This window comes from Ochotona curzoniae, unplaced genomic scaffold (genome assembly GCF_017591425.1).
Source record: "Ochotona curzoniae isolate NIBS_2020 unplaced genomic scaffold, NIBS_Ocur_1.0 scaffold_3208, whole genome shotgun sequence".
NCBI classification, from domain to species: Eukaryota; Metazoa; Chordata; class Mammalia; order Lagomorpha; family Ochotonidae; genus Ochotona; species Ochotona curzoniae.
The window spans coordinates 36,698,506-36,718,414 of NW_024467106.1; the positions used below are offsets into that span (position 1 = coordinate 36,698,506).

The window sequence follows — 19,909 nt, forward strand, 5'->3', positions numbered from 1 at the left end:
GGGCTTTGTGTTCCATGCTTGTGGCCCTGGGCAAATGCTTACTATTTTCCCTTTCATTTTCCAAATGATCATCTTTCATATTTTTTAACCCTGTCTTTCCTGTCTTCCGATAGCCTCCCTACATGACAAAGCACCAGTTCCCAGATAACTTAGAGCCAGTTGCTACTCCTATTGTGGTCCTGGATCATGGAATGCATGAATATTGATAGAAGTTGGAAGGATGGACCAGAAAGCTAAAGAAAAAACATAGGGAACAAGGGGAACAGATGCTGGCACATCATATTCCCAGCCCTTACTTTCATGGTTAGTCAGCTCAGCTGGCCACTGTTCTGATGTTTCTGCTGCCAGACTTTGGCTGAATCCCTTTGAAGGTGAAAGTGGGCTAGATGCTGTTATCCCAGCCCCATGCTTGAGGTAGCTAAATGGGTTCCTGAGCAGGTCTCTGTGCTCTTCAGATGCTGAGAGTGGAGCTTGCTGGAGGATGGGCAGGCAGGAATACAAGCTATGCCCTTCTCACCCATGCCCAGACACAGAACTGGTCCTTATAAGCTCATCCCACCCCAATGTGGATTCAGGATGTCTTGATACAGAAGTGTCTGGCATTCCCTCCCCACTGTGCTCACAGGCTTTGCAGTCTAAAGGCAGAGGCTGATCTACTGACTGCAGATCAGAAAGGAATGCAAGGTTTAAAGATTCAATTTCTGACCTGAAGATCTTTATTGCTAGCCACATGGTTCCAGAAAATTGGTTGAATTTCTCTGGGATTCAGTTCTTTTATCTATAAAATTGGGATGTCAGTAATGACTGCCTCCTAGGGGCACCAGAAAGTAGACATGATATAGTGTTGCCGACACATAGATACTAAGGGATTGATAGATGTCAGCTTCTTGGAAGGCTGGGGATGGAATGCAAGTGATTTTTTCACCTATAACCTGTGAAAGCAGAGCAGTGACCCTGCCCACCCATTTCCTCCTCCCTTTTAGTACCCTGCATAGCACCTGCAGTTCAAATGAAATTGCTCTCCCCTGCAGTACTGTAAAAGTCGCTGGGTCTTATTCTGGGAAATCCAAAGGGCACATCATAGGGAGTTTGAATTTTACTGAGGAAATGTGAGTGGCCCAGAGACCATTTCTGCACTCCTTAAAGTTTTATAGGTCACAGCTCAGTTGCCTTTCGGTTTCCTGTACTCTGTCCGTGCTTTCCCTTTAGCACAGAATGTGTGGTCACCTAGAAAGATGTTAGACATGCACATTCAACCTCACCACAGGTGGGCTCCAACCAGAGCAGTCTGTTTTCCCAAGCCCAGGTTTGGCCTGGGGTGCTGCTCAGGGCTCCCTGTTGGAGAGCTCCGGTTTAGGTGTCAGCACAGTGTCCCTCTCGTTTCGCTCCTTGCCCCCTCCCTGGCAGTTCTCAGGGCCAGATGACCAAGCCCAATTCCTTAGCCATGTATTTCACGCACTTCCACAGTTTGAAGACAGCTCCTGAGAGAATGCCTGATCTACTCGTGAGAGACTCATCTGTTTGTGCCTGCAGCAGTTGTAAACAAAGTCTAAGCTTAGACCATCAGAAAAGTCAGGGAAGTTTTGGGTGTTGGTCTCAGTTGGCCTCCTCCACCTCTGACATTTCCTTCCTGATCTGCTCATCACTGGAAATGGTCCTCTGATGATGGGTAGTGATAATAGCAGATGTTTAGCCAGCTGCACAGTGTTGGCATATCTCTTTTGTTATTTTATTTCCATTTATTCGCCCCACCATGCAATGACATAGCTACTATCCCATTGTTCTGCAGGTGAAACTGAGCCTCACAAAGATTAAGTCATTTACCCAAGATCATGTTGTTAGTGATTGACAGCTGAGAGGCTTGAACACATATTTGTCTGATGGAGCTGGTGCTTTGGCACAGTGTTAAACTGTCAGGTATGACGCCAGCATCCCATGAGAGCTGGTTCAAGTCTGTCTGCTGTGCCTCCCATAGAGTCTCCCTGTTAATGCTCCTGGGAAGACAACGCACTCGGGAGATAGCATGTGATGTTCATGTACGTGAGCACTTAACAGTCACATTGGAAACCTGGCCTGAGTTCCAGGCTCCTGACTTCAGCATCCCAGTCTGAGCCACTGCAGGCATTTTAAACATGAACTGGCAGGTGGGACTTCACTGGGTTTCTCTTATCATTAATAGTAATAATTTTTACAAGCTATTTATTTTGAAATTGTGTTACCGATACATCAATTACATTTCTCAATGAACTGTTTGACATGTCCTTGCATAAACACTGTGCTATTTAGCTCACTCTTCAGGCTGCAGCCAAGGAAGAGAGTCAGGGATTAACTTCCAGCAATATACATGCTAACTGCCATCCAGACATTACTTTTTCCTAACAGCTGTTGAATCTGTATAATAAGCATATGATGACTCATCATTTAGAGAATATTTGGAACTCAGTGGCATAATATGACATGCAATAGCAAGGATTCAGAGTAAATAAATAGTAGGATCCAAGGCATTTTCAAAAGTTGTATAAGCACACAGAGAAAAAGATTTGCAGGTAATATTTCCAAATATTATCGCTGATTTTTTCCCTTGGTTATATATTAGATGATAGTTATGTACTTGACAACATTTGATAATTTATTAATGATATTATTGTTATTACTAGTAGACCAAAACAAAATAATCACCTACTTTTATTAATATGTGTTCTATAATACCCATCTGGAAAATAGACCACTAAAATTTTTTTTGATAACTAGAAAAAATTTCCCAAATTGGTAATTATTGCCCAATTGCAGCTGATGCCTTTGTGCCCAGAAAGTGTGAAAACCTGGGAAGTGGCACTGGGCAAAGGGTTGTTTGGTGGACATGCATGTTCCTTGGTGGAGACAGGCAGCAGCTCTTCAACGCGTCTCAGGATGCGGGAGTGAATGTGTGGCTTTTGTTTTCACCTCTGGTGCTTCTATGGGGCACCATCAAACCATCACTATAATTAATGTTTCATGAATCACATGTACCATTCTAAAGGGGTTTAATGGAGTCATATATACTATACAGATATGCAGGTGGTAAGAAAGTCAAGGATGTATCGCTTGAGAATGACCTATAAATACAAAGAAGAAGATATGAGGAAAGGGACTCACATATTGCAAAGTAGAGTCCATTTGCTTTTATCACCCTCAGCAGTGTGTGTCTCGATGTGGGGACCTTCAGAAAGCAAGCAAATGGACTCTGCTGCACATTTGGATCAAGTGGAAACAGTGAACCTTCCACTGCAGTGCCCAGTGGGGCCTTAGAGAAGATGGAATCTAGAAGGATCAAGTACTCAAAGACTGTGGTCCTCGGATTGGTATTTTCCAGTGTGGCCAATGGGCGTTTGTTATGTAACCCAGCCTCCCTGGCCTTCCCAAAGAAAGCGAAGATGTGTTTTGATTGGAGCTTCCACAATGGCTGGGACTGGTAACGTAACCTATAGGAGCAAGTGGCAGGCCAGTGAATACCATCCCAAGATAGGTGTCCAGGAGACAGAAACCCTCCGCTGAGGAAGGCAGAACACTGGTCCCAGGGAGAGGCCGGAAGTGCTCACCGTATACTGTAGGTACTTCATACTTACCTGTACCTAATGTAACAAGAACTTGTGATGTAATTCATTAATCAACTATGCATAGGAGGTTGATTGTTTATAATCACCTGAGATGGTCATTGTCACCTTTATCACTGTTATTGCTACTGCCCATAAATAATGAAGACCTAATCCTCATTGTACCTCCATTAGGGCCTCAGGATACAAGAATGAACTCACAGCTAAATGACAGTCTCCTACATGGTTGGGAGACACTCCGGTGGAAACATGATGGACTTGGGAAAATTCACGATGGACGCACATTATGAACCTGGAGGGGAAAACATGGGGGAGGTAGAGGGGAGAGCCCACTGCCAACTAAATTATTTCCAAAAACAAAACAAACAACAAAAAATCAAATGCACAGTCAGAGATAATATTCTCTCAGAAGGGTCTACACTGGAAAAACCAACGCATGGAATTGCTCAGGTGTGCCAACATTGCCCATGGGTAGGGAACAGAGGGTGCTAAGGAGTTTACCAGGTGGGAATTTCACTCCACTTGTGCCTGGTCTTCTGGAGTTTTTTTAAGGTGAGGCCACAAGTCTTGATCTTTGTGATCTAGCTCCAATTTCTAAATGTTGGCAATGTTTCAAAACTATGAAATTCAAAGCAAACTTTCCTGCTGGTTCACAGTAGCCTACCCGCATCCCTTGCTCACCTCTGCTTTGAGTCTCAAGTCTTGGTGAGGCAGTAGCTTCAGTCACCTGCTGCTTCCTCATCACTCTTGTGGTCCTAGTGCCAGCACCACCACATTCTGAAAGAAAAATTTCCCAAATCCCTATTTTTTGTGTGTGTGGCAAGTGTCATATTTCATAAGGACTTAAAAATCGAAAACTTGGGCCTGGTGTGCTAGGCTAGTGGCTAAGGTCCTCATTTGAATGTGTTGGGATCCCAATGGGCCCCAATTCATGTTCCAGCTGCTCTACTTCCAATCCAGCTCTCTGCTTGTGGCCTAAGAAGGTAGTCAAGGATGGCTTAAAGCCTTTGAACCCTGCACCTGCTTTGGAGATGTGGAAGAGGCTTCGGGCTCCAGGATTCAGATCAGCTTAGCTCCAACCATTACAGCCACATCGGGAGTAAAGCATGGATAGAAGATCTTTCTGTCTCTCCTTCTCTCTGTAAATCCGATTTTCCAATAAAAAGAAATAAATGTTTTTTTAAAAAATTGAAAAATTGCCCAGTGATTTATGTTAATTGAGGATTTTTTAAAACTGTGATTAACTTATTGGAAAAATACCTTCTTGAAGATGATGTTTATTTTTTAAATAATTTGAAAGGACTTGCCCAGATAATTGAGAAGTTGGAGGATGTGTCTTGGTGGGAGGAAATGTATGCTTTCCAGAGGGCTGAGCTCTCTGACATTCCGGCTGCACCACCTCGGAGGACACTTGGGTGAGTGACACAGCTTCTCTTCTCCGAGCTGCCCAGTCTCTGCTCTGCAAAGCAGGGAAAGCAAGTTGGGATTCAGTGGGTTGTTTAAGACAAGGATATTTACGTATGTTGTTCCCTGATGCTCATGTAGTTGAGTAGTCATGTAATTGGAAATAGACTCAAAGCTTTGACATATTTTAGAATTGAAAGATTCAACTTCTTCAGAAATTCTGCTGTAGGTAGGTAGTGTTACAGTTGAGATAGAAAAATGGAGACGGTGAGAGGAAGACTCATTTTCTGGGTTTCTGCTCATGGGGGAGGAGGTCCTGGGGTCAGCTTTCAGTGCTGCAGTTCACTTAGGTGTGAGGGGACCTTAAGGTGTGCTGTCCTTTCATTATCTTTTCTTTAGTGCTAAATCTAGTAGCTAGCACATCCCCAAGTAAAGAAATGCTTGCTAGCTGTTTGGTTAACGAGCAATCAAGTACAGAGTTCCAGTATATTACCTATGTTGAAAACATACTTACAGTCCATTTGGCCTGAGATGTCAGAGTATGATGGTAGGTAACCCCACACAGTGTGCAGATTTTGCAGTTTCTCCCTAAGACGCTTTCCTGTTTGTGGCATTCATTGAAGGTATGACATTGTGCTGTCATGTAGCCTTACACTGGACTCTGGGCCATGATGTTCTCAGACTTAACCTTGTTCTGGATGAACTTGAGAATTTGGGACACTGTTGGGCTATGGCTTTGGGGGAGGAGGACCACAGATGCCGAGTGACATTTTGTGACATTGTGTCAGAGTAAATGCTGTGAATGTGATTTATCACTGTTGATGTTTAGCTTGATTACTTGGCTAACGTTACACCTGCGAGATTTCTCGGTGTAAGGGTAAACACGCACATATATGAGCTGTCTGGACTGTATTCTGTATTCTGTGGAAGCAAGTTGCCAAGCACAGCCTCCCACGAGCAACCCCACTGTCTTGTGGGGATCATCTGTGTGAATCATGTGGAATCCTGCTGCCGGACAGACTTGTCTGTGCCCCATGTGTTAGTCAACTGTTATTGCTATTAGTATCAACCATGGACACTTAAGCTACGCTTTATATTATAATGCAATATAACTCTATTTATGTTGTTCTGATCACTCCAGTTTTGAAAATTCACAATTCAAGGCTCCTTATCTCCTTGATATGTACCTCATCACTGTGCTTTTATTGAATACTTCAGCTTCTTTTTCTGGCACTCCAAGGTGTTCCAGGTCATTGTTAGATACAAAAGCAAACCAAAACAGTGGGATTACAGAGACCAACATGATGGTAAAGCTAGGTTTATTGAGATCTGCTCCTGGGCGAGGTTCATCTGTCCACAAGGTGGCTAAGGTAGTGGGCCCCTGAAGTCGAACCTGCACTGAGCCATGCATTAAGTAGTGGTGATGACAGGGTTTAGGTTAAGGTATGTATTGTCTTCTGATTGTTCAGCTCCACTTAACTGGGTCTGGGGCGCTGTTCTCCCTGGGAACTTTTGGTGTCACTTGTGGGCTTTCTGCCTGCTCCCGCGCTCCAGGCTAACAGTCATCTTTTTCATGTCCTGCCGCAAGCAGCCTTTTCTCCAAGAAGCCCTGATTCCTTTTATTCAGAATCTGTTGAAAACTGGGAGATAATTGAATAAGCACATTACTACCGTAATGTTTTTCTTCTGTTTTTCCAGTTTTTCAATTTAAAACTTTCAAATTATGCTGTCAGCTTGTGGAGTTTCATGTTCCATGTACAGTTAACCATATAAAAATAATGTTAATAAATGTTTTAAAATAATATTTTAAGGTTAGCCAACATTTAATTATGAGGTGGTTTCACGGAAGCATCTGGATTTCTGGCTTCTCTTGAAAAAAAGAAAAAGAAATAATAGACCAGCCAGACTGACCGTCCTGGCATTGTGGCTCTGCCAACAGCAGCTGGCAGGGCGGAGAGGTCTATTTCTTCACCTGCAATATTTGCTTCCCAAGTGGCCATGCTTCACACCACTCCCTAGGGCATCACACCCAGCCCGCTTTCCTCTTGGAGTTCCTTTGTAACCCCAGAAGGCATTAAAAATATGCTGCAGCACATAATCAAGTCAATAATTTACTTGAATTGCACAGCTAAGAGCATGAGTTAAACTAGACCCTGACCCACTGACCAGATTTGAAAGCTACTTTTCTGGTTTTATCCAGATCCCAAGAACTCGCCCTTACTGGGTCTTACATGCAAATACCTAGTTCACCATTTCTCACTGTAACTACTTTGATCCTGCTTACCTCAATGAGAAGAAGTGGTTCGCATCTGCTCACAGTGAGCCCTGGGCAACAGTGGGCCTGTGCTGGACATCTTTGGCTGATGTCCCTTCCCTGGGACCTTTCTGTCTAGAGAAAATACCACCACAGTTACGATGCTGGCCTATTCTCATGTGACTCTCCAAAGCAACAGTTGGATTCAAATCATTGCTCTTTCTGACTCCCCTCCTCCGCACCATAACCTTGCCTAAAGAAAACCAATTGCTGTTGCTTTTTTTTTTTTTAATTATTTTTACTTGAAAGGCAGATTTACAGAGAGAAATCTTCCATCTGCTGGTTTGCTCCCTAAATGGTCACAGCAGCTGGTGCTGGGTCCTTCCAAAGCCAGCAGCCAGGGGCCCAAGGAGTTGAACCATCCTCTACTGCTTTCACAGGCTGTAAACAGGGAGCTGGATCAGAATGGAACAGCTGGAACTTAAACCAGCGGCCATATGGGATGCCGGTACTGCAGGTGGAGGATTAGCCTGAAAAGCCACTGAGCCAGCTCCAGATTTTTGCTTTCTTTTCACTTGTTCCCTCCCCAGCTTTGTGCATCTTGTGGTTATGATTTGTAGATCTGTACGGGTTCACTTCAAACCTTGTTGACCGTTTGATACTTTTCTCTGTAGATGAGGAAGGCTCTTTCAGAACAGTAGGTGCTTCTTGCCCAGGTTCTGTAACAGCCTGAGAGAAAGCTTTGCTTCTCTCAGAGATCTTCCAGGTGTGAGGAGATAACTGTGTGTTCATTTTCACTGTGCCCTTACTGCGTTAGAGATGATAAGGTTAAACAGGGAGACCCATCACAGGGTCGTAGTGGTTTCCAACTGCCACTCAAGCTACTCAGAGCTAGGGAAAGTGAGGAAAACCAGACAGGTAAAGCCCATCACGCACCCCATTTTACTCTGCTTGTTGGTGGCCACTTATTCATTCATTCATTATCCTAGTCAACCAGATCTGTTGTAACAACACCACCACAAATTGAGTAACTTGTAAAAGCAAATATTTATTTCTCAGGGTGCTGGAGGCTGAAGCCTGCAGCAGACTGAGGGTCTCACGAGGCCCACTACATCCTACAGACCTTGGACCTTTTGCTATACCTTCACACAAAGGAAGGAGGCAGAGCTCATTTATAAAGATGTGAATTCCATTCCTGAGATTTCTGCCCTCATGTTCCAAAGATCACACCTATTCATGCTGTAAGATTAGGAGTTAGGATTTCAACACATCTGTCTGAGGGGAGCATACACATGTAGTTCAGTGCTCATCCAACAAAGGTTTATTGAAATCCACAATGTTTTGGTATGTATTACATATGCAAGAATTAACTGAATAGAAACATTCTGTGTAGGAAATACGCATTTCCTGTTATCATGGATTTTTTTTCTTTTTAAGTTTATTTTATTGTTTTATAATACAAGTCCATAGGCTCTGGGATTCTCTCCCCTTCACTGATGTCCCCTATATTATTAAAACAGTATAGTCCTTCACAATCAGTTGTAAGTCCATTATTCTGCCGTTTATATGTGTCCTGACACTTTAGGTGTGGACAGTGGCAGAGAGTCCAGCATCCTATTGTCAAGATAGAGTTAAAGGTTTCATTGAGAATCCATCTTTGATTTGGAAGTAGAGATGCATACTGCATTGTATATTCACATCTGGATATAATAGTCTCTATTACACAGCTACTATACATTTCATTAAATGATAAGCCATAAAACAAAATCAATAACAGAAAGAAAAATGAAAAATTTATTACAACTTGAATTAACATGCTACTGAACGACCAATATATAACTAATGAAATGAAGAAGAAATTAAAAACGATTCGTTCGTATGGCCTATGTGTCATTGAAGATATTAATAAAAAATTTCTTTGAAGAAATAACAAAAAATATCAAAGCCCATGAGATGTAGCAAAAACAGTATTGAAAGGGACATTTATAGCATTGGGTGCTTACAAAAAAAGTGAAATATCTTGAATAATCTAATTATTCATCTTAAGGACTAAAAGAAAAAATGAACAGTAAGCAAGAAATGATAAAAAATCACAGCAAAAATAAATGGAATTGAAACTAAAAACTACGAAATGCAACAAGAAAGAACCATTTTTTAACAAGGTGAGCAAAACATTTAGCCAGACTAGCAAACACAAGCAAGAGGGAAAAAACAAGTAAAATTAGAGATGAAAAAGAAAGCATCCTAAAAAACTAGTAAGGTAATCTCTTTGCTGAATAGATGGTTTGGTCTTTCATCATCCTTCATTCTTTTAGTATTTTTCACATCAAAATCCATGATATAAGAATGGCTACACCAGCTCATTTTTTCTCTTCCATTAGCCTTGAATAACTTTCCATCCTTTTACTTTGTTTCCACATCTTTGTTGGTTCAGTGTGTCTCCTATGGGCAACAGAGATGGGTTTTGTTTTTGATGCACTTTGCTAATCTATGACATTCAGTTGATGAGTTTCAGTCATGTGCATTCAGGCTAATATTGTAGGCAGTAATTTGGTCCTGACATCTTAGCAATAGATTGTTCATTGTTTGATTTAGTCTGCATTTGTTGTCTTGTTGGGACATTCTTCATGTTTGCCTTTGGTTTTGATAAGTGCTATTCCTTTTCTTTGTGAAGACAACATGTTTAAGCATCATTTCTAGGGCAGGTCTGGAAGAGGCAAATTCTTTGAGTTTTTCTTCACTGTGGAAGAATTTTCTTCCATTTTTAAAAACAAAGGAAAGCTTTACTGGGTACATTATCCTGGGCTGACCATTTTTTGCTTTTACAATCTGGACTATGTCACTCCATTCTTTTCTGGTCTGTTGAGTTTCCTCTTAGAGATCAACAGTGAATTCTTCTATATGCTAGTTGATTTTATCACGTGCATTTTTAAGGATCTTTCTTCCCTGTGTTCAACTGAAGAGAGCTTGATTATCATGTGTGTGAAAAAGATTGCTTTCTGTCAATCCTTTTGGGAGTTCTGTGCTCTTCCTGTATCATGTTGATCAGTTCTTTCTCCAGATTAGGGAAGTCTTTCAGTTATTATTTCATTGAATACTTTTTTAAACCCAATTTCTCTTTCTGTTCTTTCTGAAACTCCTGCAACTCTTACATTCAGCCTTTTAACAGTGTCCCTTAATGCTTGAATACTTTTTCTTAGCTTTGCTCAGTTCCTCTTCCAGCTCTTTTATTTTTCTCTCATTGTTGAAGGAAATGTCTCCCGACATTCTTTCTTCTGCCTTACTCATTCTATTCTTGAGGCTTTCCACTGAGCTTTTAATTTGCTCCATTGTGTCCTTGATTTCTAATAATTCGGCTTGATTCTGTTTCTGGGTTGCTGTTTGTTTTGTGATATGAAGTCGGGAAGATACAGAGGTTACGGGGGCGGGGCGAGATATGTGGATATGAAGTCATGAAGGCTCTATGCTCTGTTAAAAGCTTGGGTTTCACCTTGAAGACAGCAGAAACTTCCTTAGAAAGGTGAACAGCCCAGCTAGATTCGTGTATTTGAAAATGTCTAACTGCTACCAGGTGGAGAATGGAAAAGTGCAGGAAAGCAGGAAGGAAGCTCAGTTAAACAGGAGCTGTGTGGACCAGGATGAGGTGACGGTGAACTGAGAAATCAAAGGAAGAGGTCAAGGGAGTTGGAGAGAGGTATTGACAGATGAGAAATTATTCAGGCAAAGCCATGGTATTAGGGGCCCTCCGCGTAACAGAGGAGATTCTGCTGCCAAATAAAGAATGGTTTTGGTTGTAAGGATATCACAATAACCATCCTCAAGACACAGAATCTGGGCCATTTTCAAGTACTCACATGGCCTCATGATCAAACTGCTAGTCCTTTGGCTGCACCTTACAGTCCTAATGAGGTTCATTAACATCTGTCCTCAGCTCACTCCGCCTCATTTAGCCCATTTGATTTTCAACAAACTGGACAGGTCGAGACCGGCTAGAGTGCTTTTCAGTGGCTTTGAAAGTATCAACGCAATATGGATACTACTTGGAGCTTCTTGGAATTTTCCTTATCTTCTTTGGTTCCTGAGATCCTGTCCTCACTGTGAGGACACTGGATGAAAGCAATCACCTTGGAGGGGAGTGTTTCAGATAAGGATGAGTGGTGGTGCCTGGGGAGGGTGCCCAGGGAGCCAAAAGACAGTGGGGGTGGGGAGCAGGTGCTGTATTCACATCCTCTCCTTTTCCTGGCTGAAGCCACTCTTCTGTTGTGGGGCAAATGGCACATCTGAAAGATTTAACCATGGGTTTGGTAATATAATCACACGTCAGTCTATTTCCCTTTCTTTTGGTTCAACCACTGTGATAACAGACTGGAGGGTAATACAAGGGTCCAGGGAGAGGCAAAGGAAGGGAGCCAGAGAAGGGAGTAGTAGCCGGTTTATTTCTAACCATTTGCAGCTGTCAAATTGTTTGGGGACTTTTTTTTTTTAGGCAGAAGAACAAAGTCCTGCTACATGGGATTGTTTTCCTTGGCACGGTGAACAGACATTTTCTTGAGGAACGCACTGAGATAACACAAAACATCTGTTAAGAGGACTCAGCGCTCGGCAGCTGGATCTTCATCCCCTTCGGCAAGAGCATGAGGCCCCTTTAGATAAACACAGAGATGGCAGCAGGCGGGGGACGTGGCTGGGTCTGAAGGGACGAGAGAGTAACCCAGGAAGAGGGGGATGTGTGCGTTTTCAGAACCGTCTGTATTCTTGTGATCCACTTGCATTTTGTTTTTCAGTGTTTTGGAAGTGCTGTGCTCTCAGCCCTGCTGCCTGGGGAGGTCTGTCTACTTTTCCCACGTGTGTGGGATGCTGTTTGAATTCACGAGCAGTTGAGCTTGAGCGGTTTTTATAAGTGGTAGAGGGATGTTCACATATACCCTCCTGGTCCTAAGCTCCAAAGATGAAAGGGGCGACACAGCAGCTCTCAGACTTGAGCAGTGCAGTTACAGAGGAACAGTCACTTCCGGTTGCACCATCAGGTTGCTCTCAAAGGACTGGCAGGAGCATCACTTTCAACATGTGGCATGTGGAAGCCCTCGTACAGTTCACCTGGTCTTCCACACCTCCTTTCTTCTGAATCTTTCCAGGAAAGAGCTTAATTCCAGGGAGAAAAGGCAGCTTTTCCTATCCTCTTCATGAGCTCTTCCCCGGGCTTACCCGGGCTCCAGGGAGGAAGGCCCATGTTTCTGATGACAGTGACATGGGCTGCCATTTGTTGGCTGCCTGCCGTGCACCTGCTGCCACTTGGCTTCTTGTTTGCCCCTCCCAGTTTCATGACTCTCCTGGTGGTGGTGTTACCATTGCTGGGAAGATGAAATGCAGCCTTTAAGTGGTTAGCACACTTGGTCAAGAACAGCACTCAAGTTCCACACCTCGGATGCGAACTCAAGGATGAGTCAATTTAACCAGTGTCCGAAACCCCTCCGTCTTATGAGCTAATGTTTTGGGAAGAGAGGCAAACTGCTTTTTCCACCTTTGCTGGTTTTGTTACCTCAGCTCAGCTGATTGGATGGGGAATGAAAGGAACTCACAAAGCTTGGGGATGCATGGGCTCTGGGATGAGACAGACTTGAATTCAGATATTCATTTCCTCACCTTCAGCTTTGTAAATACCAAATCATCCTTCCCCATTCTGTACTTGCCTTTCAGGCTAAGCACACAGCAGAAGTGCTCTACTCTTATACTAAAAGAAGCAACTATTAAGAAATTTTTAAAGATGTATGTTTTATTTATTTGAAAGGCAGATTACTGAACAGGGGTGGGGATGGGAGGGCTTGCATCTTGTTTCTCACTCCCCAGATGGCCACAAGCTCAGCCAGGCCAAAGCCTGATGCCAGAAACTTCTTCTGGGTCTCGCACACAGTTGTAGGGGCCCAACTATTTGGACCACACTCTAGTGTTTTTCCGCATGAATTAACAGGGAGGTGGATTGGAAGTGGAGCAGCTATGACCATCTGGGATGCTAGGATCACAGGCAGGGGCTTAACTTGCTGTACCACGGTGCAATTCTGCCACTGTTAATTTCAGACCCACTGACTCCATCGTGGGCACCTGGAATAATCTACGAAGAAGATAGAAGCAGCCAATTCCCTCATGGCATGCACAGTCCAGAGGGGCCTAAAACCTGAGGCAGGAATGCCATCTGTGATCTTGGCCCAGGAAGATTCCAGTAACAGAAGAACAGATGCCAGGGAACCCAGGGCTGGGAGCAAGGGAAGGCTTTGACCCCAACTAGAAAGGAGAAAAAGGCATTAATCAGTGCCATACTTGAGATGCTGGGAGCAATTCTCAGATATTCCTGGAAACCGATTCTTCCTGTCCATACCTGTATATCCCAGGGTCAGTCCTGTACCACTCACAGACCACAGAGTTACTGCCAATCCCAGCCTGTCTGTTCAGAACAAAAGAAAATTATGAAAATAAAACAGTTACTACCCCACAAATTCCTCTTTTCATCCTGGCTGCCCTTGAGGCCTTTGCCATTCATTCCTGCTTTCCCAGAGATTTCTCTTTTCAGCCTTCCTGATGGGATAAAAGGAATATACCCCAAACCATGTGGAGAACCAATTTTTTTTTCCCCATAAACCCAAAAAGGAAGAATCGTGTGGGCATTTGAGAGCTTAATGCGAAGATGAAAAAAAAGGGAGTGGGGGGGGGGTTGAAGCTCAGAAATTATTAGTTTTTATTTGTATTTGGAAGAGAGGACGTTTACCAAGTGAAAGATAAAAGGCAAATCCACATGAGGCCCAGAGAAATGATTATATTGCATGCTCCATTTAGCTCCAGCGTTGATTGTGGTTTGGAGACCAAAAAGTTGTGGTTAAGCACATTAATGGACTCGGCAGGTTCTGTCAGGCACTGGTTCCTGATGAAGTGCAAGTCCTCTGGCATAGCCGAGCTGAGTGGGGCTGTCTCATTAGGCTTCAGGAGAAGCGCCAGCCTGTAGATTTCTCCTGACCCTGCTCCTCCTTCCCAGCTCCCTGGCCTGTCCTCTCCTTGGCCTGACTGCCCAGGATACCCTAATCGTGCTCTGTGTCCAACTGTTGAGCATGTTCCTGCTCCACATGATCTCTGCCCACTCTGAAAGCTGAGCTCAGCCTGGCCATGTTTCAGTATGGATCCATTTGCAGAGAACAAGCCACACCCCATAGCCAAAGGCCATTCAGGTCCAGGGTCAAGCTCAGATGCCTGGATGGATGTCTGTTGCTTCTTTATGGAGGAGACTTGTGAACATACTTTGTCATGTTAGATGGGCTTCTTGGAGTCTGATAGTTCCCGGCTTTAACCTGTGGCTCAAAGTAGAACAGAGGAAGGGTTTACCCTGACCTAAGGATCAAAGTCTGTCTCTGTGCCATTGATAGATATCTAACTGTCTGGGGTTATTGTCAGTTTTGTGTTTGGGTTGCTGTAAGACTCGTCAAAGTTTAACTCCAATCCCTTAAGCCATTCTATCTGTTTCATTTAAGACTGCTGGTTAATACTGTCTGACATTAACTTTCTGATTGAGTACAGTGACTGAAAATTAACTATCACACCCTGAAAAAACTAAGTTAAAAGGAGAAGAAGGGAGGTGTTAATGATTTTTTTAAAAAGGAGAAGAAGCAGCTGATTGTGTCCCCAGTACTGGACCAAAATATTCTTCATCATTGATCTCTCTTCCTTTCTCCCCCAAGCAGCACTCTCCCAAAGCAGAGGCCTCCACCCTAAGAGTGTCAAGACTCTGGTAAACAGCTGTCATTTCCATTTTTTTCTTTGAAGATTTATTTTTAAATTTTATTTGGAAGGCAGACTTAGACAAGGAAAGACAGAGAATTATCTTCCATCCTCTGGTTCACTATCTCCAAGTAGCCACAACAGCCGGAGCTGAGTTCCAGGACACAAACTGGTGCCCATATGAGATGCTAGCACTTAAATCAGGGAATTAGCCCCTTGAACCACAGCTCTGGCCCCAAAAACTGTCATTTCCACTGTGGAGTCTGCCTTCCTCTCCAGAATAGGAGATGAGAGTCACATCCTGACTAAGGAAGATCACTCCTCTTTTCTGACTTGGTTTTAGTTGATGATACATCATTTCAGGCTTCTCCTTGGTCAGGAAGCCATCTCCTGGCTCAGAGATCTTACAGCAATACAAGATGTAGGGTCAGGCACAGTGGCCTAGTGGCAAAAGTCCTCACTTTGAATGTGCCGAGATCCCTTATGGGCGCCGATTCTAATCCTGGCAGCTCCACTTCCCATCCAGTTCCCTGCTTGTGGCCTGGGAAAGCAGTCAAGGACAGCCCAAAGTCTTGCTTTGGGATCCTGCACCCACGTGGGAGACTTGGAGGAGTTTACTGGCTCCTGGCTTCGGATCAGCACAGCACTTGCCGTTGCTCACTTGGGGAGTGAATCATCGGACAGAGGGCCTTTCCCTCTCTCCCCTCCTCTCTGTGTTCTGAGTTTCAATAAAAATAAATAAATCTTTTAAAAAAAATACAAGATGTAAGAAAGTGTGAAAGATAGCATAAGGCAGAATTTAACCTAGTGCATAATTGAGTACTTACCACTCCTTTTTTGCAAATTCCAAATTGATATATTACTACAAAGAGTGCCCTCCTAAAAATAAACATGCAGGAGGAATTTAATCCTAATTTATGTCACAAAGAATATCTGTTCAATAGGATATTCAAGCTAATAGTCCATCATATAGAGCTTACTGTCTGTAAGGCATCAAACAATGCCTTTTATGTGTATGTGCATTTAATCTTCACAACCTCATGAGTCCCATGTGTGATTCTCATACTTGATAAGGAAACTGATTTAGTGTAACTAAGCCATTTGCTTATGGCAATGTTAGTAAAGGACGGTAAAACCAGAAATGAAACTAGGAGGTCTGATTATAAACTCAATGAATATTGTAAGGAAAAAGTCACACTTGAACATAGGACTTTTTTGTTGTGGATATTGTCAAATTCTTGTAGAGATCCTCTGGCTTTGGCCAATGGCCTTCTATAATTAGTCATTTTTTAAATACCTACCAGGGAGCGCTAAAGTGGATGTTCCATAGTATCTTACGGATGCCAGAAAGGCGGAAGGGGCAAAAGCAAGGCATTGGCCATTGTCTTAAAGCTGGGTTGGGGGTACATATACTGCCTCTTGCCCAGGCCAAGCACCACATACTTACCATTATAACTAGCCAGAGGTCTGTTTGACATAGAGTGTTAGTCTTTCATGCTTCCTCCTACTGGGGTATGATCATTTGAAACTAACATTGCTAAGGGAAAGTCACAAAATGGTAATCATAGTTGTCTATTCCCAGCTACCAGGGAGTCTTGGTGCCTGGATACAGAAAAGAAAGCCTAAATTTTGGCCCCAAGTCTTTCCCCTACCTCCTTTTAGCTGTGATGCCTTGGGCAGATCGTCTGGGTCCTACCTGCCCAAGCAGATGGGAGGAAAATGAAAGTAGAAGAGAGTCCCCAAATTCCCACCAGGTGCCTGACACAGTACAGATCCTGCTACGGAACACTTATAATAATATGACTGCACTTTAAAAAAAAAGATTTTTAAATTTTTATTAGAAAGGAAGGTTTACAAAGAAAAGGAGAGTCAGATTTTTCCATCCACTGGTTCCCTTCCCAAGTGGCTGTAATGGCCAGAGCTGAGCCAGTCCGAAGCCAGAAGCCAGAAGCCAGGAGCAGCTTCTGGGTCTCCCACAGGATTATAGGGTCCCTATACTGTTTTCCTAGGCCACAACCAAGAAGCTGAAAGGGAAATGGAGCAATTGGGACAAAACCGACACCCATATGGGATCCTGACATGTACAAGGTGAGGATTTAGCCATTGAGCCAATGTACAGCGTCCTGCTTATTTATTTTGTAATGAACTGATCTCTCTATACAGCTTAGTAGGTGGTAGGGCTGGTGTTTAAATTGCATTGTCTACAACAAACCAATCAGGTACTCATAAAGCATGGGCTAAAGGTGTGGCACGAGGTAAACCAGTTTCAAGTAGACCAAGTATGCAATGAAGAGCAGAAACAAGAGTTTAGAACTAGGGAAAGCAAGAGGTGGGACAGCTTGTGGACAGTCTAGAAGGATCCAGCAACTTCTGTGAATCTGCTCCATGTGTTCTAAACTTACCTCATCTGTAGACACTGAGCAGAATGTGAGCGTAAGGGTCGGGTGGGTCGACTGACACAGCTGTGATGCTCAGAGCGCCCTACCTGCTGGTGAACTTTTAAGAATCCAGTGCCAGGGGCCCGGCGCGGTGGTGCAGTGGTTAAGGTCCTCGCCTTGCACGCCCGGGATCCCATATGGGCGCCGGTTCTAATCCCGGCGGCCCCGCTTCCCATCCAGCTCCCCGCCTGTGGCCTGGGAAAGCAGTTGAGGATGGCCCAAAGCTTTGGGACCCTGCGCCCGCGCGGGAGACCCAGAAGAGGCTCCTGGCTTCGGATCGGCATAGCATTGACCGTTGTGCTCACTTGGGGAGTGAATTATCGGACGGAAGATCTTCCTCTCTGTCTCTCCTCTCTGTATACCTGCCTTTCCAATAAAAATAAAAATAAATCTTAAAAAAAAAAAAAAAAAAAGAATCCAGTGCCAGGAGCAATGAAAAGTTAGTGTACCCCGGGGAGTTTAACTCTCTTGGAAAGGAAGGGCCTTGGATCTGGCAGTGTATGCAGAGCTCCAAAACAGATTTTGAGGTTGGTAAGTGCTAGAGGCCTTTAACTAGAGACTGCCAGGCTGGAGTCTCCTATTTGCCGAGTGGGTGAGCTCAGCAGTGCTTAACTTACCCAAGTCTATTTCTTCATCTGCGAGGTGGGAACCATAAGGTAAGGGTCATTCTGAGGACTCAGCCAGCTAATCTGCATGAAGTGCTTGGCACAGTCCCCAGGACATAGTAAGCACTCAGTAAATATTAGCTTTTACTGTTAGCCCAAGGTCCATGGTCTTAATGCCTGGGCAAAAAAAAAAAAAAAAAAAGCACATTTCTCCTTGCAGACAGCCGAGTATATTGGCTGACCTCATGATGCAGCTGCTATGGACTTTGCCCTGCCCTGCACTCCCCACCTGTTTTCTTTGCTTCCTTATATTTCTGTACCAATCAGGAGTGACTTTTGGATGCCTTCTTGTGCCCAGTCTTCAGGTGAGAAAAAGAGATATAGCGGTATTGTGGCTGTTAGACTCAGGCTTAGCTCAAATGCCAGTCCTACCATTTTTAATGCGCTCCCTCATGTTTCAGAACTTTAAGTTATTCATCTGTGAAATGGCAGTAGTGAAAGCTGCTTCGCATGCTAATTATGAAGATAACATCTGTAATCCTCCTGGAGTTGTCCAAATGGGTGGCAGGCCTCCCCTCCTGAGGACACTGCACCCGAGGGCATTCCTGGGACCCAGGCTGCTTCAAAGATACCACCCCGCTCAGCTACTGGCAGAAAATAGCCCATCACTTCTCCCTACAACTGCCATCCACGCTCCCCCCTGGCCTTAGCTTATCCTCACCCCCAAATCCTGGCATCAGCTTCCCAGTCTGCTGCCACACATGCACCCAAGGGCTCTGTGGACTCATTGGATAGCATACCACTTTGTTGTCAAACAAAAGCCAGTATATGTCACTGTTGGGACCTTGGGGAGGCAGATCCCATCACTGCCAACTGCCAGACGTGTTCTGTCTCTTTCATCTTCTCTAGGAGTCAGCTAATCCCTGTTCAGGCCTCCACCCAGCAGGCTGCTGCTGGGTCCCTGTGGAAGCCAGAACGGCAAACCCGCAGGATTCCTACAGACCTGGGACCTGCCTTGAGCACATTCTACAGCAAGGGCTGGAGATCATCATGTCTGTCTTTTCTCAGTTGGGACACTGTAGCAGCTGGATGCTCCAGGACTTAGTCCACAGAGAGGGGAGAGGCGTTCCCGTTCGTGAGCTCTTCACTCTGTTCTGGGTGCTGCAGGGGAGGGACTTACTTCACAGCATTACAAGCAAACCTCCTCATGAACATCAGGGGTTGACGAACTTGCCCACAGTCATTCAGCTGGGAGGAAAACAGAATAGGAGTTCAAATAAAGTCTGCATTTTTAGAAAAATGTTATTTATTTGCAAGCAGGAGGGAGGCAGGGGGACACATCTCCCATCTGGTTTACTGCACACATATCTGGGACCTGGAAACTCTATTTGGTCTCCCTGGTAGCTGGCAGGGACCCAACAACTTGAGCCATCATTACTGCCTCCTAGGAATGGCATTAGCAGGAAGCCAGAAATTGGGATCAGGGGTAGGACTCAAACCCAGATCTTCCGATACGGGATGCAGGCAACTTAACTACTGCACCAAATGCCCACCCCACAGCGATTTTGTTTAATCTGGGAATTGTTTACTCCATTCCAGGAGTATTTAACTGATAAAAGTTTAAGCACAGTTTGGGAGGGAGAAAGCAAGTGAGCTTGCAAGGCTGCTGTTGCTATCTTGACCAAGCTGAAAGGAGTAGCCATTAGACAGAAGATCTCAACGACACTCCCATCGGTCTCCCTTTCTGGGTTATGAAAATCACAGCTCCCTGACTAACCTCCCACAGAGGGAGTGGTTGTGATGAGAAATATCTGTGAAGTTTGTTAGATTTTCCCATCTCAGTAACAGTGTGCC

General features: G+C 44.2%; 1 protein-coding gene across 1 annotated transcript in view; it reads left to right on the top strand.

The window, feature by feature from the left end:
- MOB3B (MOB kinase activator 3B) overlaps positions 1-19,909 on the top strand; it is an 82,067-nt gene that overhangs the window by 55,506 nt on the left and 6,652 nt on the right. The gene's annotated exons all lie outside the window — the stretch shown is intronic.